We start from the raw sequence: 27366 nt of genomic DNA on the forward strand, positions 1-27366 counted from the left end.
CCTCCTCGGATATAGATATCCACAGCTCATTTTTGTAGATATGGATGCTGATACAAATTTTGTATTTAAACCCCTGCAAATTTGTGGAAATCCCCATTATATCTATGGGTATCTGCATCCACAAATGTTGATATCCATGGATCATTTCTGCAGATGAAGATGCAGACACAGATACCAATTTTGTACCCACACAGGGCTCCACTTGTCTTTCTCCCTGGCTATTTGTTGTAGCCATGTCATCTCCTAATAGATGCTAAGGTTGTAAACTCTACAAGGGCATACAGTGTCTTTTTTCATTAAATATATGTACAGCATCTAACAAAATAGAGCTCTGTTCATTGATTGGAGCCTCTAGGTTCTACCACAATAGTTAATGAAGATCAGCATTGTTACAACAATCAAAATCAAAGGGGCTGTGTCTACACTGGGCCACTTATTCCAGAAAATCACCCGCTTTTCCGGAATAAGTTGCGAGCTGTCTACACTGGCCCCTTGAATTTCCAGAAAAGCACTGATGATCTACTGTAAGAAATCAGCTGCTTTTCCGGAAAAACTATGCTGCTCCCACTCGGGCAAAAGTCCTTTTTCCGGAAAACTGTTCCAGAAAAGGGCCAATGTAGACAGCACAGTAGTGTTTTCTGCAAAAAAGCCCCGATCGCGAAAATGATGATCAGGGCTTTTTTCCAGAAAAGCGCGTCTAGATTGGCACGGACGCTTTTCTGGAAAAAGGGCTTTTCCGGAAAAGCATCCTGCCAATGTAGACGCTCTTTTTCCGGAAATACTTATAACGGAAAACTGTTCTGTTTTAAGCATTTCCGGAAAATCATGCCAGTGTAGACATAGCCAGGGAGTTTAACCTCAGTACAGATAGTCTTTAGGATCTGGCTTCTCATGTATGTGTGTGTACAGGTCCAGCTCCTGAAAAACCTCACTCAATCCTTGCTCAGGTAGAACTCCTATTAACTGAAGAAGGAATTCAAGATTTGGCTCCTGAAAAATATTCAGATATTGTTCCAAAGCAAGGGCTATGTTTTTGTTGTGTCTGTGTGCAGTGCCTGGCATGGTGGGGTACTGGGAGATGACTCAGATTATGAAGTGGTATGAATACAAATAATAATAATAAATATTAGGGTCACTATCAACGGATCTAATACAAAACACAGTCTTTGTAAAGCACAGCTATTGCTCAGTCCAGTTTTACATGATCCAAGCCACCACTCTTCCACAATTATTCTTGCACAATGATTCCACAATTCAATATATCACACCATGGGAAAATTTCTCCAGGACTTGACCTAAAATGTCTTTAGTAACCCATCCTAAGTACTGCCAAGTTTGCCATCCTCCAAAATTTTTCTTTCCTCGTGGATTTTAAACTTTTCCTTGTGGAATTTAAAACCTTTCCTTAAACAGTGACTTAGTCAAGCACCACATAGAAGTGTTGCAGAGGTAAGTTACATACTGCCATTACATAAAACTTCACTGCCTGCAGTTTTGTGGGAGTTAATCTGTGGGCACACAGTCTGGAAATTTGGTTCTTAGACCACAGTTTCACAGTGGCCTTAAAATGGATGCATTATTACAAGAGGCACTTTAAAACAGTTATAAGCATCACTTTTTACGGTTTCACTGCCATAACTGGTGCATAGAAAGGGGAATGGAGATGCACAGATGAATGATTGAAGTATTAGGGCTACTTTTGAGAGAAAATCTTTGTCCTTGGGTACAATGCATAATATAGGTAATAGTTTACCCTGTTTTCACAGGCAAAATCTGCCTGCACACACAGACTGAACAATCTGATTGGGGCCCCTATGAAAATGTGAGCCTAATAATCCTATTGTTTTCCCTGTAGGAGGGCATTTAAGAAGCTTTGGCAAGCCTTGGTTTAGGATGGCTGTGTAGAGGGTTTTAGCTTTCATGGCTATAAGTCTTTTACTTCAAAGGGTGCCTTAATCACAGCTGGACTAGTCTTGATTCACAGCATAACAACTTCTACTTGAAGATGCAAGACAGGCTTGCAAATATGAAAAAACAACTCATTACTCTAATATAGTGAATATCAAGGACAAGCTTTAACTCAAGCCAATGGCAACTCCCAGCAATCCAAATGGAAGCAAAACAAGCTACCAAGTGATTTTCCTAAACTGCATCCTTTAATTGAAGTGTATGTCTACACAGCAGGGCTAAAGCCAAAGTAAGCTACGCAATTTGAGCTATATCAATTTCTTAGCTTAAGTCGAAATTATTTTGGCTTGTGGCGCTTACTACACAGCAGGACGTTCAAGGTAGAGCACTCTTCCTCCCACTTCCCTTACTCCTCATAAAATGGGGGCTACTGGAGTTGGAGTTACAAGTCCTTCAGCTCAACATTATTTTGACACTATGTCGAAATAAGTGCTTGTAGTGTGGATGCAGACTATGTTATTATGGAATAACATCAGTTATTCCAAAATAACACTGCTGTGTAGACGTACCCTTAGTGATAAATGCCACAGACCACAAATGAGGTGCTTTCTCCTTAACTTGACTTTCTATGTAAAAGCCCAATGCTAACCTTATTCTCCCATGGCCAACACAACAAACATGCTGTGCTGTGGTGTTCTAACACAATTTCTTATTGCATTTGCCATAGACACTGAAACTTCCAAATGGAAGAGTTGCTTCCCAATTCATGTATATAGCCTCCACAATTTTAGCAAATTTGTTCCATCACTGGCCCTCAAAGAATAAAAAGACAGGACTGTTACATGAATTGATATGTAAATTCTTTTTATCCCTCTCCCATCTTGGCTAGCTGTTTTCAAAAAGTGTATTTTATTAATACTATTCAGCAACTGTGCTGCACAGAAGTTTTAAGTAATGTTCACACCAGCCCTAGGAGTTGGATCACTATTATTAATATATTGGATGAACAAAGGAAGAGATGTTAATTGATGTGCCCTTGGCTACGGAGTATTAGGTAGCAGGTTTAAAACAAACGCAATGAAGATTTTCTTCATGTAGTGCACAATTAATCTGTGGAACTCCTTGCCAGAGGATGTTGTGAGAAGACCAGGACTTTAACAGGGTTAAAAAAGAACTAGAATAATTAATGGAGGTAAGGTCCATCAATACTTATTAGCCAGGATGGGTAGGAATGGTGTTTTGTCAGAGGCTGGAAATGGGTGACAGAGGATAGGTCTCTTGGGGTGGGTCTAGACTACGAGGCTTACAGGATCTGACAACAAAGGGTTCTGTGGTCGGCAGATCCTCGTCTAGACTACCGCGCTGTGCCAACAATCAGCTGATCAGCACAGTGCGGCGGCCATTTTGGTGTAAATGAAGCAGCGATTATTTAAATCTCCGCTTCATTTCCATTTGCCGAGTAAACTCATCTACATGGCTCCGTTGACAGAGCCATGTAGTCTGGACACACCCTTTATGATTACCTGTTCTGTTCACTCCCTCTGGGGTACCTGGCATTGGCCACTGTCGAAAGACAGGATACTGAGCTCGATGGACCTTTGCTCTGACCCAGTATAGTAATTCTTGTGTGCTTAATAGAACCCAGTATTTCCCTACTCCTACTGAAGTATTCTGGCCACTAGTCTGCCACCTAGATAAATGGCAGAGATGGTCAGATATTCATGGAAACTGAGCCCTTGTGAAAATCTGTGTATAAATGGCTCTGTATATAAAAAAGCAGTCAGATTTTCAAAAGAACTCCTTATGCTGCATGCTGAAGTCCTGTAAAAATCTGGCTCAGAGCATCACAATGGCTACGTCTACACTGACCCCTTCTCCGGAAGAGGCATGCTAATTTAGAACTTTGGAATAGGGAAATCCGCTGGGGATTTAAATATCCCCTGCGGGATTTAAATAAACATGGCCGCCGCTTTTTTTCCGGCTTGGGGAAAAGCCGGAAAAAAGCGTCTAGACTGGCGCGATCCTCCGGAATAAAGCCCTTTCCCAGAGGATCTCTTATTCCTACTTGCATGCACAGTAGACAAAGACACTTAAAACCACATTTTCAGTAGCTGATGCCTAATTGTACCCTCAGAATTTGCATGTCTACTTGCAAAACCCACATATCCTTACAAAATGTACATTTTCATGCTCAAACCAATTAATTGTGCATGCAGTAAACATGTGGAATTACTGATTTTGAATACACAGATTCTGCCATGCAAACACAGCTTTCCTGTGTGTAATGGATTTGCCTACTAATTCTTCATGCCCATCTTGAGAATCAACCATTGAAACTTTAGCCATCGGAATTATTATAAGTTTTTTTCACAGCAAACAGGGTGTCAGGTTGAATTTGATTTTATGATACTAGTGCTGTAGGTTACAAGTTTTTAAACATCTGCTTCTTAAATATATTAATTAATGTTACATCTGCCTCTATAAATGAATCTATTTTCTATTATATTCTGAAGAGGCCATTCATTCGCTCTATTTATTGTTATTCAGCGAAACCCCAAAAGAATGTAAGCAGGAAGTGAGAAGTTGCAGTCAGGATAATCTGAATTCATATCTATTTTTGTTGTGAGTGTCAATTAGTTTTTCCTATTGGTCTTACATAGCTTTGGGATCATGCCATAAAACAGCTAAATCAAAATATGTTGAGGAAAAACATATCTGAACTTTATATTTTCCTCTTTAAAGGAATTTTCTTTTTCAATGCGTCTATAACACACTCATCTCTCCTTCAGCATAGCAAATACCTTCCCGACCTTAATTAATGCCATTATTTCTATAGATTTTTATTTTACTGCAATGACTTAATCCTTTGGCTGCTCCTCAGTATTGTTAATGAACAGAGCTGGTGGGAAGGAGCCATACTAAATGAAACATGTTACTCTCTCATATCTCTCAAGGGCTACGTCTACACTGGCATGATTTTCCGGAAATGCTTTTAACGGAAAAGTTTTCCGTTCAAAGCATTTTCGGAAAAGTGCATCTAGATTGGCAGGATGCTTTTCCGCAAAAAAGCCCCAATCGTCATTTTTTGCAGAAAACAGTACTGTGCTGTCTACACTGGCCCTTTTCTGGAACAGTTTTCTGGAAAAAGACTTTTGCCCGAACGGGAGCAGCATAGTTTTTCCGGAAAAGCACTGATGATTTTACATTAGATCGTCAGTGCTTTTCCGGAAATTCAAGCGGCCAGTGTAGACAGCTGGCAAGTTTTTCTGGAAAAGCAGCTGATTTTCTGGAATAACTTGCCAGTGTAGACACAGCCAAGGTGTCTGAAGTGCATCAGAACATCCACTGAAAAGATGAGCAGGTGTGATACACAGTACTACTGGTACTGACATGGAAACAAACATGGAACAAATGAAAATGTTTGCAATTTTGGTGGTAGATTGAACACAATTGTCAGGCCTTGGTTGTTTTGTTCCTTTTTCCTAATACCGTGTTATCACAGAATCACTGACACTGAAGACAGAAAGAACCTTTTCAATCCGGGACGTCATCCACCAGTCAGTCTGCGATTGTTTCCTACTATTTATTTCGTGATGGTTTCTTATTTCTATTACATTATCTTCTGTTCACCCAGTCAGACTAAGGATATGTCTACATTGTGTTGCTCTTTTGGCACACGGGAAATATCCTGAAATAGCAATGCTATGTCTTAAAAGCGCCTGCTATTTCCCAAAATAGAGGGCATGCTATTCTGGCATCCCTGTAATTTTCATTCTGTGAGGTTTAGGGGATTTGTCGGTATAGTGCCTTATTTTGAAATGGGGCACTGTGTAGACAGAACTAAATTTCAAAATAAGCTCTTTCGGTTTAGACTTGGAATAGTGCAAATTGCATAGCTTATTCCGACAGAAGGGTGCTGTCTATACTCGGAGGCTACGTCTACACTGGCCCCTTTTCCGAAAGGGGCATGCTAATTTCACAGGTCGTAATAGGGAAATCCATGGGGGATTTAAATATCCCCCGTGGCATTTAAATAAAAATGTCCGCCGCTATTTTCCGGCTTTTAGAAAAGCCGGAAAAGAGCGTCTACACTGGCCCCGATCCTACGGAAAAAAGCCCTTTTCCGGAGGATCTCTTATTCCTACTTCAAAGAATAAGAGATCCTCCAGAAAAGGGCTTTTTTCCGGAGGAAAGGGGCCAGTGTAGACGCTCTTTTCCGGCTTTTCCAAAAGCCGGAAAAAAGCGGCGGACATTTTTATTTAAATGCCGCGGGGGATATTTAAATCCCCCACGGATTTCCCTATTATGACCTGTGAAATTAGCATGCCCCTTTCGGAAAAGGGGCCAGTGTAGACGTAGCCCTATTGCATTTGGTGCTGTATAAGCACTCAGTAAAAGATCTAATATAACCTAGTTTTAAATAGTCTGAACAGTGAGCCTTTGAGGAATTTTTCCTCAATCTCAGCATTTCCCTGTATTTTGCTTCATTTCATCTCACCATGGCTAGCTATATCCTTACTGTACTTACTCCCCATTTATTCAAATTTCTTTTTCCAATGTAGGAATACATTGTACCATGGACTGCATGTCCGGAGTGTAAGAGAGAGTCAGTGTGTCTCTTCACAGACTGGACACGCACAGAATTAATTGGATACGGTGCACTATCCCACATCCAAAATCAGGCTACAGGGAGGGTTGAGCAATGGGTGGAACCTTGAAGGCTCTGGCTCCCACAAAGCACCAAACTGAACTGGCACAAAGAGTGTTGTAGTCTGATGCTGGTATAGGCCAGCTCCAAATACCACCTCCTACCCTGTGATGCTCAGGGAGCAAACACTCCAAGGAGAGATCAGAGGGTCCAAACTCCAAAGAGTAAGCATCTATATAACTGGTTGTATGCATTGTATGCAGAAATATGTTGAGTAAGGCTTTTTATGAGATCCTGTAATGTGAACTTGATCATCATTATGAGTTATACATAAAGACTGTGACTGTGAGTCTATGTGTTTGCGAAGAATATAGCATACAATGTGCATGACCTAAACCATGACATTAAATACACCTCACAGCAGGGAGGGGCTCCTTCCAGTTGTTTATATAAAACCAGACACAAGCAACAACCCATGATAGAACACATGAAAAGATGAACAATGGACCATTACACGTAAATGAAAGACACTGAAACACCCTGGCTACCAAGCTGAGAGAGAGAGTTTGCATTGTCCTTAGTAATCTTGGATCTATAGTCATAGATCTAAAAGAAAAGGAAAAACAATACCCTGCACACACTTAAAAAAGAATGGATTTGAATGGATGCTATACAGAAGCCTAGGAACTGTCTCAAAGGCAGGGGACCATGGATGTCGGCTTCCTCCTTAGGACTAGGGAACATATTGGGAAGCTCTTTAGAGTCAATAGGTAACTTATATTACACAAGGGAACTTATCTTTATGTCATCTGTGTTTGCTTTTCCTTACTATTTCATCTCCAAACCTGTAATTTTTTTCTATAAAATAAACTTTGTATGTAGTTTTACCCCAAGCAGGTATTTGGTGTGCAAACAGCTAGTGTCCAAGTAAACTGGAGGGGAAAAGTATAAGTGTCTTGTGGCTAAGATTTGGGGACACTCAGGAGTGAAAGGCTGTTGTGGTCCCCCTGCAAGTAGTGATGTGGCTAGTGGAAGTCCAGGTGGGATCTTTATACTAGTGGACTGGCTACTGGTATCAGGCTTTGACCCAAGCAGTATAGCACTAAGGCACTCAAAGACACCTTACTGGCCTGCGTGACCCCCAAAACATCACACATGCCCTTGGAGCAAAAATGGGGAGGAGTTGGCAGGGAATTGCAGCTCCTGGGACCACAATTCCTTCCATGAAATGCTCCTGCGGTTGGGGGCCCAATATCAAGCCCCCCACCCACAGAGGGCTGCGTCCTACTGGCACAACTTAGCTTTTAATGTTTACACCCTTTCACATACTGCACATGACTCTTATGTGTCCTGTTAATCATCATTTGGCCAAGCAATTACAGAGAATAATAGACATTACTTTGATGATTACTGTGGTTCCAAACAGCAGCCTCTCTATCACAGAATATAGCAGTTACAGCAGTGAGTCTGACTTTTTTAAAAAAAATCTGGAACTCTATCCTATGGACAATACGGCCTTAAAACGACATTTAAAAATAATTAGGAATCCTTTCTTGCTTTGCTAATTAGTACCCTGTTTTCAGGCATCTGGCAAAGGTTAGAATGGCAAGCTGCTCTTCATAATTTTTTGTATTGATCTCAGTATGTTCCCTAATGTAGTTTTATATCATCAGCTCTATTCATTTAAGTCTGGGCACACAAAGCCTATCTAATTCTACAGAGAAAATGACTCAAGAAAAATTGTTAATTTCTTTTGAGTTCCAGAGGGAATTTCAGCAATACAAAGATCAGGAGAGAAACTTTCTAGGATCACTGACTTTAAGACCTATTGAATAGAAAACTATTTCAGTTTATCTTGAGTTGTTACTACAGTAGCTACTTCACTCCAGAGATAGGATATGTCTACACAGCTGTTTTTTCTGACAAAACTTGAGGAACGTCCCCACTGCAATTACATTCTTCCGCAAGAAAATCGAAAGAACAGAAGGGTTTTTCCTGAATTGGTAATCTTCATTCTATGAGGAAGAAGCCTTTTTCTGAAAGAGCTCTTTTACAAAAAGGCGTGTGTGGACAGGGAAGAGGGAGTTCTTTCGGAAGAAGAGGAAAGAGGAAAAAGCACAGGTGCCCTGCTGGCCATTCTATCCATAGCAATCACAGCTTACATGTGAGATAGTGTCCATTCAGTCTGGACGCTCTCTTTTGAAAAAGCAGATTGCTTTTTCGATGCACTTTTGTAGTGTGGACGCTCTCTTTTGGAAGAAGTTTTTTTCAGAAGATCTCTTCTGAAAAAAAGCTTCTTCTGAAAGAAGCCTGCAGTCTAGATATAACCTTAGGGGGACCATTGACCAGTAAAGATTTTTGTACCTTTAACTCGAGGGCCTCTTCCTCCTGGAAAATTATAGTGCCACTGATGATACATTTGGAAGAAACTTCATATTTCTGGTATCTCCCCTTTAGTTGCACTAGCTCATTCCAAAACTAACTTAATCCACTTTCAAAGAAGATTATTCAATTCACAATAACTGGCCAGAAATAACTTCTCAAAAGAAGAATTGAGACTCATGGATGTAAGGTATTTTAATTTGAAAAAAACAAAAGTTGGGTTGGAAAACCCTCCTGTTAGTTTAGACAACCTCTCAAACCTCTTATCCTAGCCATACTACCTGCAACAGCAACATTAATTCAGGAATTTTAAGATACGATCTTATTATCAATCAACTCCTACTTGCCTTACTCACATAAGTGGCCTGACTGAAAGCAGAATAAATAGCATGAATGCATAATAGTAACAGGCAATAGATGAGCATGGCAGAGTACAACTCATCTATCACTTCCTTTTGTTAGTAATGACCATGTACATTTCCATTTGTCCCATTTAATTCTGCACTGAAGCTACCTTTCCATATATAGCTGTACCAAATTTAGCCATTCATCATTTCTGTAGTCTACTTTCTATTCAGTTTCAGTTCTTCCCTGTTCTCTCTAAAGTTTAGTTTTGTTTAATTTTAATTAAGTTTAGCTGAGCTTTTGTTCACCAATCCAGTTGTTTTACTGTCATTTACAAAGGGTTCTCATTTTCCTCGCAACAGATTTTATCCTTGTCTGTCCCATAATAACTAAGCTTGCAACCCCAGTGCAGCTGCTATTGAAGTCAATGGGAATTTTGCCATCTTCATATAGGAGCAGGATCCCTGGGAAACAGAACAAATGAAGGAAGTGGGGTTCCCAAGAATTTTGAACCTTGGGAAACAGTACTGAATAGGCAGCTGCTTTTAAGAGCAATAAGCTGCAGAATTAAAAGGGTCAACTTAAGACTTCCTGTGGTTTCAAAACTTTTTATGAAAAGCTGAGAACATTTTTGACAGAGGGGTCTTCCTCCTCCCCCAACCATTCTCTTTTCATCATGTCTCTCTCATTCAATCTCCCCCACTCACTCTTTTTTCTTTCGCTGTAGCTGTCCCTGTCCTCCCCCACATTCTGAGGGCTCTATTCTGCTCTTAGAGTGTAACTCACATTAACGTCAATTGGAGTTAAGCACGCGTACGAAGGGGAGAATAGACCCCTTGGAGCGGAGCTAATTAAGCATTTCTTTAGAAGTCAGAATCTGCAGTCTCATAGACATCAGTAGCCTGCTGTCATGTAGGTGCATTCTGGTTTGCCAGACAGTCAACCCTGTTCTTTTCAGGGCTTCCAGGGGGTGTCAATAATTCAATGTGCAGTCCAGGGTTCAGGCAAATGCCCATGTCACCTGTTTTGGTACAGCCAGGACAGTCTCACTTTTCAATTATTCCCTAAATTAACTTTGTCTATCAAATATGCCATGTGCATTCATTTTTATGCATACCGCAGGCTAAATATTGCTTAGTCCTGTATAACTCCTCTGACATTAGAAAGGATGCACAGACCTAAGAAAGCAATATTGGTTCCTGTAATTGTAACTTCATAGAAACTTTAATAATGGTTTGTAGACAACGTAAAATATACTTGGGATCTCTTATGGAGGAACCAATGTACTATGCATTTGAGACAGTCAGTCTGTCTGTCTGTCTGTCTGCCTGTCCATCTGTTTGCTCCAGAATACCTCCTAAGAGGAAAGAGCTCGGACTACCAAATTTGTTTTACAGCTTCCTCTTATTGGCCGTGTCCACACTCAGGGGTTCTTTCGAAAAAAGTACCCTTTTTTCGAAAGAACTTCCCCTGCGTCCAGACTCAAGCCGCGTTCTTTCGAAATTATTTCGAAAGAACGCGGCTTTTCTTTCGATGGCGGTAAACCTCGTTTCACGAGGAAGAACGCCTTCCTTCGAAAGTTCCTCTTTCGAAGGAAGGCGTTCTTCAATGTAAAGAGGCCGTCTTCGAAAGAGAGCATCCAGACTCGCTGGGTGCTCTCTTTCGAAAAAGCGGATTTCCTCTATCGAAAGATCCGCCTGCTGTCTAGACGCGATCTTTCAAAAGAGGCTCTTTCGAAAGATGCTTTCGAAAGAGCCTCTTTCGAAAGAAGCCTGCAGTCTAGACACAGCCATTGTAACGTAAAGCAAGGTAAGCGTTTGGTTGTGCCAGGAAGATGGGATGTGCCTGAAGTGGGATCACTTATCAGAATACCATACAGAAAAGAGACAGAATCACCAAGCAAGTGAAAGGAGGTAGGTGAGGCACTCCCCTGACCTGATTCAGGACTGCCAAAGCCTCCTTCCCCCAGTTACCCTTTAGGTCACCCTTTAGGGGGAAATTACTGTCTGCTCCTCTTCATCAAGGAGTGAGGGGAAAGTGCACAGTTTGCTCAGTTCTCCACTCTGGCTGGGGAATGCCAGGGTCAGATGTACCTGGACCTGTTCCAGTTGGGGGACATTCCTGAGTCAGCCCTCTTCCTCTGAAATTCCATTGCTTTTAGGATTAGTATTAACCTCTGGAGTAGGTTCTTACCCTCAGCCTTTTTACCCAGTAAAGTCAAGCTGGATGCAGCCACGTGTCCTACTTAGTCCAGTAAAGCCAAGCTGGGATTCAGGCATTATTCTGCCACCTACGGTCACAGTTTTTTACCTGATGGCATAATGCTTTCTGTCATTAACAACCCAGCAGGCTTTGCCCAAACTGTTGGCTACAATACCTTTATGTCACAATGGTAAATAAGGGTCTAGGCCTAAATTCACAAAAGGGCTTAACTCACACTTGGGGTGCTTCAGTTCAAAATGCAGGTGCCACTGAAAGCCTCAAACTCACTGCTTGGCTGTCACCTAACATCTCTTGGCACCTACATTTCTGATGTTAAGGTTCCAGACGTACCCAGGTTTCTGGGCCTGAGCCCTGCTGCCTCTGTACTAACAGATAGGGGTGCCAGGTGTCCGGTATTGACCCGGACAGTCCGGTATTCTTGCCTCCTGTCTGGTAAAAAAAATTCAGAAAATACCAGACACCTAAAATGGTGCTTGTCTTGTGGCTGGAGCAGAAAAACAAAATGGCTGCTGGCAAAAAAGCCTTATCTTAAAGGGTGCTGATTTTTTTTTTTTAATAACTACTATCGGGGTCCTTGTTCCTTTGCTCAACAACATTGGTCTCCCCCCTTTTTTTCTCAACAGAATTTTTTTCCTGTTTTTTTGGGGGTGGGGGGGGAGTTTCATATTTTTGGTTAAACCATCTGGCAACCCTACTAACAGACAGCACCTGTTACACAACTGCAAGGCCCAATCCAGTAGCATGCTCCAAATATTCCTCCAAAAGAGCAAAATAGCCAGAAGAGGGCCCCATATAACTTTTAGTCAAATGGTCAGGAAACTCACCTTAGATGTAGGAGGAACCAGTTGCATTCTATCCTCTGCTTGATGTGGAGAAGGGATCTGAACATGGGGCCCACACTGATCAGGGGACTATACTATAAAGACTTTCTCACTGTTCTAATAGAGTTTAATTATAAAAGCAGAACTGCTACAACAGAAGCAATGGAGAAACCAATATCAGAATGTCCCATAATACAGTGGTTAGTATACTTCTCTGAAAGCCAGGACCCTCATGAAGTCCCATTTCCACAGCAGACAGAGGAGAAAACTGAACAAGGGTCTCCCCCATCTCAGGGAAGTTTTCTAATCTCTAGGTTAAAGTTATAAGGGAACCAACTACAGAAACAAACTAAGATCTGTGCTTAGCTCTGAAGGGCAAGCCAGGACACATCCCTGAACTCAAGAGCATCTTTACTGAAATATTGCCTTGCTAAAACAAATGCTGTAGCCAGGTTCTACCACAAGTTGTTATCTGGCACCAGAAATCACTGTGTGAAACTGATGATCTGCCTTATGCAGGAAGTTAGATGATAACAATGACTCCTTTAAGAATTAAAAATCTGAAAATAATGTTACTAAAACATCTGTGAGCACATAGGATGGGAGAAAAGAAAATTCAGTTTTAAAAAAGCATTTGTATCCAGCTTCTAAGAAGAGTAGGATAACCAATGAGTGGGGGGTGGGGGGGCTATTATTTTTAAAGAGTTACAAAACAGCATTTGGAGGTGACCCCTGCAGAATTCCAGATGTCACACAGAAAAATGTAAATATTCTGTTTTCAATTGCATGCATTTGGGACATAACAAACAAAACATTTAAATTTCATCCTGTGAAGTAAAAGGCATGAATATTATATGAATAAATAAATTCTGTATTTCATATAGATTTTAACAGAAGGTGAATGGCCAAGTAAGCTCCCTAAGGCTTAAAATACAAACATCAGACCTTTATACATGTATCTACTTTTTACAATATTCTATGTTCTAGCTATTAAAATACTGCTGCCATCTTTCCCAAAGTCCTTAATTATATTTCATATTTTACTCCCAGGGAATTGTTTTGCAGTATTTTATTCTGTGGTGTTTAACTGCCATTCTAAGCAATTTACAATGGAAAATAACTGAATGGTCCAAATTCACTCCAGGTGCAAGTAAGAGCAAATTCACCAAGTACAATGGAGTTAGTCCCATTTATATTGTTTCTGAAGTTGACTCATTTAGTAGAAACATCTTTCAGTTTTCAAGTGATTTGGGCAGTTCTTTTTAAAGCATATCAGGTCACATGAGTTTCTATATTTCCATGTGGAAAAGAAAGAAATCCAAATTCCAACAAGACATTCAACTATCAAGCAATTTTAAAAAATGTGATTAATTGCACTGTTAAAGAATACCATTACAACACAAAGTTGTAGCAATCACTGTATATTTATTTTGATTACAAATATTTGAACTGTAAAAAACAAAAGAATAACATAGTACTGTAGGGCAATCTCTTTATCATGAAAGTTGAACCTACAAATGAAGGATTATGTAAAATAACTGCATTCTGAAATAAAACAATGTAAAACATTAGAGCCTAAAGTTCACTTGGTCCTACTTCTTGTTTAGTCAGTCTCTCAGACAAACAAGTTTGGTTACAACTTGCAAGTGATAATGCTGCCCTCTCCTTGTTTACAGTTTTACCTGAAAGTAAGAACAGGCTTTCACACGATATTGTTGTAGTCAGTGTCACAAGATATTTACATGCCAGATGTGCTAAAAATTGACATATCCTTTCATGCTTTACTCAGGATTCCACAGCACATGTGTCCATGCTGATGATGAGTTTTTCTCAGTAACAATCCATAGCAGAGAAGACCAGCACATGTTCATTTTCATCAACTGAGTCAGCAGAAGGTCGATTTTCTTTTTTGATGTTCCAATTCTGTAGTTTCCCCATCGAAGTGTTGCTCTTTTAAGACTTCTAAAAACATGCTCCAAACCCAATCCCACTTCAGATTCTTTAAACTGTGGTTGAGTGCAATAGCTACAGTAATTCCTCATTTAACACTATAGATGCATTTCTAAAAATGTTCGTACTAAGCGAAAACGTGCTATGCGGGGTCAATTTTCCCATTAAAAATTATGGAAAACATGGGGGGTTGCATTTCAGGTGGTGGTGGCAAAGTCAATTTTTTGTTGGTGTTCGGTCGTCAGCGTCAACATTAGATATCTAGCAACACAAGGTATCTAGCAACACAAGTCACTGCAGTTTGTTAAAACATGAAGATAAACATGTGAGTGAGCAGAGCAGCGCTGTGGCCACATGTGTTCATCCACTCAGCAGATCCAGCAATGTAATTATTCCCCTTTATTCGGCTTTGGTGAGGCCACATCTGGAGTATTGTGTCCAGTTCTGGGTCCCCCACTACAAAAAGGATGTGGACACATTGGAGAGGGTCCAGCGGAGGGCAACCAAAATGATTAGGGGGCTGGAGCATATGACTTATGAGGAGAGGCTGAGGGACTTGGGTCTGTTTAGTCTGCAGAAGCGAAGAGTGAGGAGGGATTTGATAGCAGCCTTCAACATCCTGAAAGGAGGTTCCAAAGAGGATGGAGAGAGGCTGTTCTCAGTAGTGACAGATGGTAGAACAAGGAGCAATGGTCTCAAGTTGTGGTGGGAGAGGTCCAGGTTCAATATTAGGGAAAACTATTTCACTAGGAGGGTGGTGAAGCACTGGAATGGGTTACCTAGGGAAGTAGTGGAGTCTCCATTCCTAGAGGTGTTTAAGTCTTGGCTTGACAAAGCCCTGGCTGGGTTGATTTAGTTGGAATTGGTCCTGCCTAGAGCAGGGGGCTGGACTTGATGACCTTCTGAGGTCTCTTCCAGTTCTATGGTTCTATGATTCTATTACCACTGTTCTTATCAAGTTATACCACTGCACGAAGTAGTCCGCCACTTGATTATTTTTGTGTTATTTCGAGGACGGTCGTGTTATTTGAAAAAGTTCCCTAAAAAAAATCGTGCTATTGCGAAAATGTGGTAAGCGGGCACGTATTAAATGAGTAATTACTGTATTTTGAAAAAAATCATATTAGTATCTTCTTTGTGTTTTGTCAAATCTGCTATGAAAGTGTTCTTAAAATGAACATGTGCTGGGTTATCATTTGAGACTGCTATAGTATGAAATCTATAGCAGAATGCAGGTAAACAGAATAGAAGACGTACAATTCTCCTCTCTCCACCCCCTACAATGAGATGAATCACAAATTAATTAATGTTTTTTTAATGAGCATCATCAGCATGGAAGTATGTCTTCTGGAATAGCGGCAGAAACATGGAGGGGCATAATACAATAAAATAAAACCTTAATGGGTAATATAAAAATAACACCTATTTTATTCTATTTTGATTGCTTTTCTTGTTTTGTTTTTTTAAATCAGCTGAATGGTAAAACACAAAATATACCAGGTTCCCATTCTCAGTGTATTGGAATAATTATAATTTTAAATGCACCAAAAATATTCAACAGCTAATTAAGTTTTTGCATTTAGTGCAATTAACAAATCCTGGTGTCAAGTACTTGTTTGTAAAAATGTTCCCAAGTGACACAGAAACACTCTGAGTCATCAGAACTAGCATGTAATTTTTCATTGATAATGGAAAACATAGGGCTCTGGCTCACTGGAGCACCCTGTTTTGTTCCACAGGAGACCTAGATTGAACTATTTCTGCTAATGGTTTGCTTCCTTGACCAAGCTACAACTGTGCTCATGTCCCAGCATCAACATCTGCACAACTGATGGACACTGAGAGCTTGTCTGCACTACAGAGAAGATCAAAACTACCGCAGTCAATCTTCCAGGGTACAAATTAACAGGTCTAGTGAAGACCCACTAATTCAAACTGCAAGGGCACTCCTATCAGTGCTGGTAGTCCTGCTCTGCCCGAGGAGTAAGGGAAGTTGGCAGAAGCATTTTCCCCCATCAACTTCCCACTGTGTGGATGGTGCCAAAACACGATTTAAGATACGTAGACTCCACTAACATGGTTGGAGCTGCATATCTTAAGTTAGCTTTCCCCTTTAGTGTAGACCAGGCTGAAGGAAGTTGCCATTCAGCACTCACTAAGGCAGAAGGATAATCATAGAGCTATGCTCTAGTTCAAACAGGAATTTTGTAAACGAAAATCTATGGTTTGTGGGAGAGAGTTCAGGAAATCATACTCGATTATTACAGTTGTCCTAAAAATGTGGATGGAAATGGAAAGGCTTTCTGGGACAAGCTAGAACAAATCTGGATGAAAATAGATACTCCATTCAGCTAACTATACAAGTTAAGTGTCCTAAACTAAATGGTGAGAATATAAAGGTTGTACCTCCTGACTGGGAATCTGCCAGACGAAGGGAGTTCAATGTCAGCCCCCTCTGTAATAAAAATAAAGTGAGCACCATATGCTTTGTTTTGTGTTGTAATTGATTATTGGGTTATAATTGAATGAGGGTGCTCAGGGGAAGAAGAAAGGTGGCTGCAAAGTGCCACAGCCAGGTGCACTGCACACATGAGAAGACACCAAGCCCCTTGGCTGCTGGGCTGCACTTCTGGCCCCCAGCCACAGGGCTCTGAAGCCCCTTGCCTCTTCCCCCAAATGTCTCCCATTCTTTCTTCTCCCCTTCCATCCCTGAGCTTTAGCACTGAAAATGAGCTGTTTGCAATATTCCTGCAGAACTGGGAGAGTGGGGAACGAGTTGGTGATCATAGAATCCTAGGGCTGGAAGAGACCTCAGGAGGTCGTTGAGTCCAACCCCCTGCCCAAAGCAAGTCCAACCATAACTTAAACCATTCCAGCCAGGGCTTACTGAGACAGTAACAAGTCACTGGGACCAGATGTCATTCACTCAAATGGGAAATTGCAGAACTATTAATGGTGGTTTGTCACTTATCCTTCAAATCAGCTTTCGTACCTAATGACTGGAAGATAGCTAATGTGACGCCAATATTTAAAAAGGGCTGTAGAGGTGATCCTGGCAATTATAGACCAGTAAGTCTAACATCAGTACCAGGCAAATTAGTTGAAACTATAGTAAAGAATAACAGTGTCAGACACATAGATGAACATAATTTGATGGGGGAAAGTCGACATAGTTTCTGTAAAGGGAAATCATGCCTTACTAATCTGCTAGAGTTCTTTGAGAGGGTCAACAACCTCTCAGGACAGGGGGGATCCAATAAATATGGTATACTTAGTTTCCAGAAAGCCTTTAACAAGGTTCCTCACCAAAGGCTCTTAAGTAAAGTAAGTTATCATGGGATAAGAGGGAAGATCCTTTCAGGGATTGATAACTGGTTAAAATACAGGAAAAAAAGGGTAGGAAAAAATGGTCAGTTTTCAGAATGGAGAGAGCTAATAAGTGGGGTCTCCCAAAGGTCTGTCCTGGGACCAGTCCTATTCAACTTATTTATAAATGATCTAGAGAAAGGGATAAACAGTGAGATGGCAAAATTCTGCAGATGGTACCAAACTGCTCAAGATAGTTAAGACCAAAGCAGACTGTGAAGAGCTTCAAAAAGATTTCACCAAACTAAGTGATTGGGCAACAAAATGGCAAATTAAATTTAATAAATTGATAAATGTAAAGTAATGCACATTGGAAACAATAATCCCAACTATACATACAATATGATGGGGACTAATCTGGCTACAATTACTCAAGAGAGAGATCTTGGAGTAAAAAATAACCCCAACTATATGTACAGTATGATGGGGGCTAATGTGGCTACGACAAATCAGGAAAGAGATCTTGGAGTTATCGTGGATAGTTCTCTGAAAACTTCCACACAGTGTGCAGCGGCCGTCAAAAAGGCAAATAGGATGTTAGAAATTATTAAGAAAGGGATAGGAAATAAGACACAGAATATCTTAGTGCCCCTGTATAAAACTATGGTACGCCCACATCTTAAATACTGTGTACAGATGTGGTCTCCTCACCTCAAAAAGGTATTTTGGCCTTAGAAAGGGTTCAGAAAAGGGCAACTAAAATGATTAGGGGTTTGGAACGGGTCTCAGATGAAGAGAGGTTAAAGTGACTGGGACTTTTCAGTTTAGAAAAGAGGAGACTGAGGGGGGATATGAAAGAGGTATATAAAATCATGAGTGGTGTGGAGAGGGTGAATAAAGAAAAGTTATTTATTAGTTCCCATAAAGAGGACACCAAATGAAGTTAATGGGTAGCAGGTTTAAAACTAATAAAAGAAAGTTCTTCTTCACACAGCGAATAGTCAACCTGTGGAACTCCTTGCCAAAGGAGGCTGTGAAGGCTAGGACTATAACAGAGTTTAAAGAGAAGCTAGATAATTTCATGGAGGTTAGGTCCATAAAAGGCTCTTAGCCAGGGGATAGAAATGATGTCCCTGGCCTCTGTTTGTCAGAGGCTGGAGAAGGATGGCAGGACAAATTACTTGATCATTGTCTTTGGTCCACCCCATCTGGGGCACCCGGTGCTGGCCACTGTCAGCAGACAGGCTACTAGGCTACTTTGATCTGACCCAGTGTGGCCATTCTTAACTTCTTATGTTCTTATGAGGTTGAACAATTGCTTGTCTATGCATGAACTTAACTAGAAGGCTGTTGAACTGGTTCCTTTCTCTCTCCCTACCATACATGACATAGAGAAGGGGGAATCACTATAAATCACATAGCAGTTTTTGCCAGATTAGGAGTGTTGATCCAAGTGTCTGTCCCAATTCTACCCTGAGTAATCACATTCTGCTGACCCAAATCCTGTGCAGCGTCTCAGAAAATTCAGCATCTTAGAGCAAAACATAAAATGAGTGTAAAATATTTACTGAATAAAAGAAAGAGATGGAGTTATTTGTGCTGCAAGCATGATGGAAAATGACCATTTTAGGGCTGAAATAGTTGTTTTCTGTCAGATTTAAAAGTCCATCTCCAAGAACAGTGTATGGGAAAAAAGTCCTTTATGAAACGAACCTTGCATAGAGTACAGGCAGTCCCCGGGTTACGTACAAGATAGGGACTGTAGGCTTGTTCTTAAGTTGAATTTGTATGTAAGTCGGAACTGGTACATATTGTAGGGGAAACTCTAGCCAAACATTTCACCAGAGCTCAGTTTTATTCTCCCACACCTCACTTCCCTCAGTCCTTTATTCTCAAGCTGAGGTGTCTGCTGAGAAAAGCCACTCCACGTCTCCCTGGTTTGCTGGGAGGGGCACTAGCTTCGCGTCTCCCTGGTCTGCTGGGGGGAAGCAGCTAGTGCAGGGTTGTCTCACCCCGTTTGTAAGTAGGGATCCGATGTAAGTTGGATCCACGTAACCAAGGGACTGCCTGTACATTAAATACCATCCAGAAACCTCCTAAGGAAGATATTCTATCTGCATGCCACTTAGCAACAATATATCACAAAGATGTACATGTTATTTTTAAATTTTATATATTCTAAATTGTTTGGTAGTGTTTTGTGTTTTATATCTTCTGTCTTTCATCCCAAAATGCCTGCATTTCAGGAATTGCAAAGTGATTCCTATGTAGTTTGTAGAGTTATCTAGGGAAAATTGGTAAAAGACACTTATAAAATTCAGTCATCTTTGTTAGAAGTTAGATAGAAAAATTATGATCAGACAGCAAGTACTTGCTTAAGTAGTTGTTCTAAGGTTTTGATTTTCCTAACCATACAGATGGACATCATTGCTGAACTATTGCTTGGTGTTTATGTATTGCTTTGAAGATAAAATGATATGTAAGTAATTAGACTCTACAGTTTGTAAAATGAGCCAATTTCAAGTCCAACATATTTTTAAGTATTACTGCATCTCAGCTTTGGGAGAAAAAACCCTGTCACTCTGGAAACCATTTTAACTAGAGATGGTTTTAAAAAATCATAAAACTTTTATTTAAAAAAATATTTAAATGATTATTTAAAGTTTAAAGTATTAAAGCAAAGTTTTGTTGACAAGGTATCTCAGATCCAGAATAAAACTTCTGGTCAAAAGGACATAAGGAATAACTTGAGCCTCCCACATCCCAGAGAACTGCTCTAATCACGAGGCTATTGGCCATTTCAAGGCTTCTCACTCTAATATTTTTTAATGAAAATCTGGAATGGATTCATTTTTGTTCTGCATCAAAACAAAAGTCAAAACCTGATTTTTTTTCTCCAGAAAACAGAATTGCTGTTTTCTGAACAGTTATAGTTTCTACCTATTTTCATTAGCATATGTTTTATATTCTGGCCTGTTCGTATTATGTGAATTTGGCATATATTCACTCACACGGATTTTGAAATGTGCATCCATCTTACATCAACAAATATCTGGAAGTATCCATGTGCTTCATTTGAATTAAGCACTTATCCCTTGTTAAAGAATTTTTAAGTGTACAGCTAGCAAAAGGATTGCTTTTTATTAATAACCCAACCTTTCACGAAACTAATAAACTAAAAGCCATATGGGTGTTTTCCAACTATTTTTAGACAAACATCAGAGTTATAATTCTGAGCATGACCATTTGCAAACAGAGACAGTTCTGTTAGCTCAGTGAAAAATCAATATCCGGTGGGGGAGGAGGAATATCCTTTCCCCCTCCCACTGCGCTGTTTAAAATTATCTTTTTTAGGTAACAAGGCATTTTCTACATTAATCCTTCCAAACGACATCAAAGAATCTGATCTGACTTCGAACTCTCCAGGGTCAAAAGAAGGCACAGCTGTCGATTGAAACAATTTATTAAAGCTAGCAAAAGATGCTCTTGGGAAAAGTCAAAGCCTGTCCATATTATTTTACTACATACCTTCAGCTGTTGGTTTAAGGTGGGCTTTCCCCCCCCCCCTCCAGTTTTCCAACTCTGGAATGAGGTGGGTGGGTAAGAATCACTGTATGTTTCTCACTTCAAAAAGACTTCCATAATCAGATGGCTCCAATTCACAGCCTAGCCCAGTTATTAAGGACCCGGTTCTGATCACCCTTGCTCTGCTGGGTAGCACCCTATGTCTTAAATAAGTTCACTGATGTCCATGGGATTTCTTGTGTAGGTAGGTACTACTCAGCATAAGTGTATTCAAATCTGTTCCTTAGGCTACATCTAGACTACCAGATTTTTCTGGGATACCAGATGTATCCCAGAAAAAATCCACAACGTCCAAGGAACATGTCTGCTCTTCTGCTTTTTTTTTGCAGAAGAGCGGATGCGCTCTTTTGGAAGCCCTGTTTTCCTCCTTCCATGACAAAGAAGGACTCTTCCAAAAGAGGAAGTTTTTCCAAAATTTGGCTCAGTGTAGACAGGCCAAATTTTGGAAAAGCCTCTCCCAACAAAACTATTGGAAGAGGAGCGCAATTTGTGTACTTTTTTCCAATAAAACATTGTAGTCTAGACGTAGCCCAAGTGACTATCCTTCCAGCTTTGTCTCAGTAGTTGAGTCCCTTTCATTCTTGAGCAGCAGTGATACTTGAGGGAAAAAAGGCAACCATTGTTGGAAATTAGGTCTCTGAGAAGAAAGGCAAAGCTATAACACATGTTGCAACTTTATGAAAATAATCTGAAGGCTACATGTAAATTCTATGAGCGTGAACTGAAAAATGGTGTTCCCCACTTCAGGCTGAAACACAGTGCACAAGCTCAGTCAATCACATGAAAACTGGTCTCAGTTTTGTTCCCAGTCTTGTGGAGTTGGACACTTAACACGTATGAAGAGGTTAATTTAGACATATATCTAATATAATCTTGCTTGCAGCATTGTCCGGCCCTTAACCCATGATCAGCCAGTAAAGAATGTAATATGTATAGTCTGAGAGCTTGCTGGCATTCTTTGATTGGGTGTGGGCACAAGGGCTGTGTCTAGACTACATGTCTTTGTCGTCAGAGGCATGTAGATTAAACACATAGGCAAAGTCAAATGAAGCCGTGATTTAAATGATCGCGGCTTCATTTAAATTTACATGGCTGCCGCACTGAGCCGACAAACAGCTGATCAGCTGTTTGTCTGCTCAGCGCGCTAGTCTGGACGCTCCCCTGCCGACATCAAAGCCCTTTGTCAGCAGCCCGTGGGATGAGGTTTAGGGGAGCGTCGATAGGGGAGCGTCCAGACTAGCGCATCCAGACTGATCAGCTGTTTGTCGGCCATGTAAATTTAAATGAAGCTTCATTTAAATCGCGGCTTCATTTGCCTTTGCCAAAACAACAAATCTACATGGCTCCGTCGACGAAGCCATGTAGTTTAGAAGTACCCAAGGAGGGCTGTCTGCAGTACTGGACAGAAGTGGATTCTCTTTCTCCTGCTTGTTTGTGCAGTTTTATTTGAAACCTGGTAATTAAACTCTTAGGGTATGTCTACACTAGCCCCCAGTTCGAACTAGGGATGATAATGTAGGCATTCGAAGTTGCAAATGAAGCCCGGGATTTAAATATCCCGGGCTTTATTTGCATGTTCCCGTCCGGTCACCATTTTTAAATTCCACTAGTCCGAAGAAACTGACTGCAGCTACACGTGGCAGTGAAACAGTAATTCGAACTAAGTCCTTAGTTTGAATTAACTGTTACACCTCATTCCATGAGAAGTAACACTTAATTTGAACTAAGTACTTAGTTCGAATTACCGTTTGGTAAAGTGGGCAGTTATTTCAGACTAGTGGAATTTAAAAATGGTGACCAGACGGAAACATGCAAATAAAGCCCAGGATATTTAAATCCCGGGCTTCATTTGCAACTTCAAATGCCTACATTAGCCTCCCTAGTTCGAACTAGGGAGCTAGTGTAGACATACCCTTAAACACAGTGAAGTCATTTGTTATTTTCCTAATTCTGATATAGTTCCTAAAGGCTATTACTCCAAACAGAATATTTGACACTAATCTTAAACCCTGATTCCAGCTGCTAACTATTTTTTCCTCCTCTAGTTTTATTGCAGCGGTGTGTGGTATTTGTCAAGTGATTCTTATGGAGTGACTGAAACAAAGAGTAAGCCTTTCTTGTCCTGCCCTGGTGAGGATTGGCTTATATCTATGTGAAGTATCCTCAAGTCCTAGCACTGAGTGCGTCTGGACACATACACAAAGACACCATAGTCATTCTAGAGGATAGAATCCAGGACGTCTGTACCAAAAGCACAAATCCTTACCATTTTAGCTAAAGAAATAACTAATGCACCCTAGACAATATTCAGTACCTTATTTTCAGTGGGACCAGCCACTAGGAGATATGTTCATACACAATATGTTTTGTGCAGTAATTAATAATACATTGGGCCAAATGATTATTTGTAAATCTTGATAGACTTAGGAGGAGAGGCTGAGGGATTTAGGCTTATTTAGTTTACAGAAGAGAAGAATGAGGGAGGATTTGTTAGCAGCCTTAAATTACCTGAAGAGGGGTTCCAAAGAAGATGGAGAGAGGCTGTTCTCAGTAGTGATGAATGGTAGAACTAGGAGCAATGGTCTCAAATTGCAGCGGGGGAGGTCTTGATTAGATTTTAGAAAAAACTAGGAAGGTGGTGAAGCTCTGTAATGGGTTACCTAGGAAGGTGGTAGAATCTCCATCCCTAGAGGTTTTTAAGTCCTGGCTTGACAAAGCCTTGGGTGGGATGATTTTGGGGATGGTCCTGCTTTGGGCAGGGGATTGGACTCGATGACCTCCTGAGGTCTCTTCCAACCCTATCATTCTGTGCTTCTAAGTTATAAAAATTATATGGAGCCAAATCCTGCAGCTTTTAGTCAACAAATAGTCACACACAAGTCAAGTTTACAGGCATTTCAAATGACTCTGTAGTGCAAATTTTGGCTCAACTAATGAAATTTGCCTATCACCTAGTTATTGATTTTCAGTTTCTCTATGCTATGTGTCTATCATCATAATCAAGGCCTGGCTTTGGAGAGTGCCATGTATTGCTAAACTCTCACAAAACAAATAATACAAATTTAGGATCTTCAATATCGCTGCATAACATTAAGAAGATTGACTAGGCTGGATTTTCTTTAATCGTTTTTGTGTATTCTCATTTTATCCTCACTGTTATCAACACTGCCCCATGTCATAAAACTCAAAGTCAAGATGTCTCCAGTACTTATTGTTAAAGCTAATGCTGTCACTCATATAATATTGGCTGATTGTTCATATGTTTTTTCACTCTTAAGAAGCTCAGCATATAGACTCTTATGAGATTATATCATTGCTTATAAGGGACCATAAATTTGCATGGCACATCACAAGAACTGAAGGAAAACAAATCTTATCCTGGCTAGTCTTTGCCTAGATGGATCTTGACTATCATGAAACCACTTCTATTCTTGTAATGATACCTTATTGTGCTCTGCTAAAAGGCCCTGTGGATATTTTAACTCTAAGGGTTGCCAGGTGTCCGGTATTCTACCAGACAATCGGATATTTGCACTCTTTGTCTGGTAAAAAAAAAAAATCAGAGAATACCGGACATGTGCAATGTCTGTTATTCTCTGATTTTTCCGGCTGCGCACTGGACGGAAGCCTGGAGTGGGCGGGGGGAGAGGCTGGAAGGTGGGGCCATGATCAGCGCTAGGAGCCTGTGATTGTGCAGAAACTTGGAGGGGGTAAGGGGAGTGGCTGGCACTTCCAGCCACTCCCCTTGACCCTGCCAGGCTTCTGCGCAATCACAGGCTCCCAGCACTGATGGTGGCCTCGCCTTTCAGCCGCTCCCCCCACCCACTCCAGGCTTCCGTCCGGGAGCGGGGCCGCACATGCTCAGGGCACGGTGCATGCGTCGCACGCCAAAGGCACGACACATGCACCATGCATCCCGGATGTCACGACGCATGCGCCGTGCACCTTGGGGACCCACACATGCGCAGTGCCCTAGGAGTAAAACGCATGCTCCTGGCGCACGGCACATGTGTCGTTTCCCTGGGTATGGGGCCCCGTCAGGCGCAGGGTCCCGTGCCAGGGAATCGGCTGAATCGGCATAAGGCCAGCCCTGACTACAGCTACTCTATTCATGTACCTGGAGTTGTGTACCTTAGTATGACACTGCCTCCTAAGTAGACTTGGCCTGAAGAGAGGCTGGGAGAATAGAGACTGTTGCAGCTTCAAGAAGTGCAGACACATGCAAACTAATAGGAGAAGCAAATTAAACAGAACAAGGCCTGTATCTAGCTAGTGCAAAAATTAGGTGAACATCATTAACCCACTCAAAAACCTGAGCCTTTGCTTATCCTTGGGAGCCACCCCAAAGCAACTTCTTGTTAAAAAAAATCAAAAAAGTTATTTTATCACACAAGCACAGCAGGGTTGTTTATACTCTTTGGTAGATTTTGTGTAACTGTCTCTCTATGGTACTTCTAAGGGACTTCAGTATCTAATTGCCAATGCATAGGGCATCTACATGTGTTGAAAATGTGTTTTACACCTTGGAGAGATGAGCCTGGAAGAAGCAGAAGAAAGAGGGATTATACTGCAGCAGAGAGTCAGTTAAGAAAAAATCACTGCAGCTTCCCCAAGAATGACAGATAATTCAATTCCTGGGTTAGTGCCAGTATGAACCGTAAACAAGATACTACTCACTGTCTTGCACTGATGGGGTGCCCTTGGAGCCCGCACTTACCTGAGAAAAGCCCATAAATTTCACAGCATATTTGTTCTGAAGATTTGGAACCAAATTCTATCTTTAATTACAGTCACTGGCTTCGCCAAGTTACCATGAACATAACTGAGGGCAGAATTCTATCCTTGTTAATTACATCTGCCAAGCCAGCCTGGGTGTTTTTGTTTGTTTGTTTGTTTGTTTGTTTGTTTGTTTGTTTTTTTGTTTTGTTTCCGGAGTAGGAGGGGAAAAAAGCAGTAACTGACTTTAGCTGAGAGGGGTCAAAATGTACAACAGTGAGATGATCACAATTTATGTCCCTGTGGTGGGATCCTAGTGCCTACCATATACCACCATATCTAATAATTGTACTCTCTTGGCCTTTTCCTCTGACTTGTGGTTCTTTCTGGTTATAAGTGAGAGGAATGTTACTTAGGCCCTCTGTTCATCTCCAATATTGCTGCTGCAGCTGGTGCCTGCCTCTCTACCAGTTTCTGGTCACTTTTTAAATTTGTCAAGAAATTGCTGCCTTGCAGTTTTACTGTCTCTGAGAGCTCTATAGTTCTGACCTGTCTGTTTACAGCAGTCCATGAGTTTCAATATTGCTGAAATTCAGCAGCTGGAACTATTGCAGGTGGTCTTGCTAATTCTATGCTAATTAATAGTTCACAGAGGACTGCTTATTTTCAGCTGTGGTGCATTTTTTCAAGATAATAAACATTCAGGCTGTGTCTACACTGGCATCCCTTCCGGAAAAGGGATGCTAATGTAGCACTTTGGAAGAGGCAAATCCGTGATTCTCCGGAAAATAAAGCCTTTTCTGGAGGATCTCTTATTCCTACTTGAAAAGAGGAATAAGCTGTGTCTGTGTCTACACTGGCATCCCTACCAGAAAAGCGATCCTCTGGAAAAGGCTTTATTTTCCGGAGAATCACGTCTAGACTGGCGCTTTTCTCCGGCTTATCTCCAAGCCGGAAAAAAGCGGCAGCCATGTTAATGCAAATACTGCGGGGGATATTTAAATCCCCCGTGGATTTGCCTATTCCAAAGTGCTACATTAGCATCCCTTTTCCGGAAGGGATGCCAGTGTAGACACAGCCACAGTATTTCCAGTAAAGTTTGTTCCCTGTCTGCATCTTTCTGACTCAAAATCACTTTCTTAGGTTGAGTTGCTGCCTCAAGGTTATACCCAGTCAAGCAAACAAAACAGTACATGGTTTTAAAATGTTTCATTTGTGAGCATCATTTTCAATCATGTGCACAGGTGCAGTGAATCCATCCACAGTAACCCAACACAGCCTATTCTTCACCTTCATTCTTAAGCTACATGATGCATATACTGCATAGTTTATTTTCCATTTTTGCTGAACTCTTTCTTCTACATCTTCTCTAATGTCGTAGAGGGCATAGAGGAGAATGTTATATTTATTCCTTTGGCCACAGACGTATTGTTAGTCTAACTTCTATTCTTTCTTATCTACAACCAATTCCTCGTAAGGGAC

At 40.9% G+C, this 27366-nt stretch overlaps 1 protein-coding gene across 4 annotated transcripts in view; it reads right to left on the bottom strand.

Moving 5' to 3' along the window:
* The window catches only part of DCC (DCC netrin 1 receptor), a 994271-nt gene that overhangs the window by 931987 nt on the left and 34918 nt on the right, over positions 1-27366 (bottom strand). The gene's annotated exons all lie outside the window — the stretch shown is intronic.

This window comes from Pelodiscus sinensis, chromosome 6, assembly GCF_049634645.1.
Source record: "Pelodiscus sinensis isolate JC-2024 chromosome 6, ASM4963464v1, whole genome shotgun sequence".
Lineage (NCBI taxonomy): Eukaryota > Metazoa > Chordata > Testudines > Trionychidae > Pelodiscus > Pelodiscus sinensis.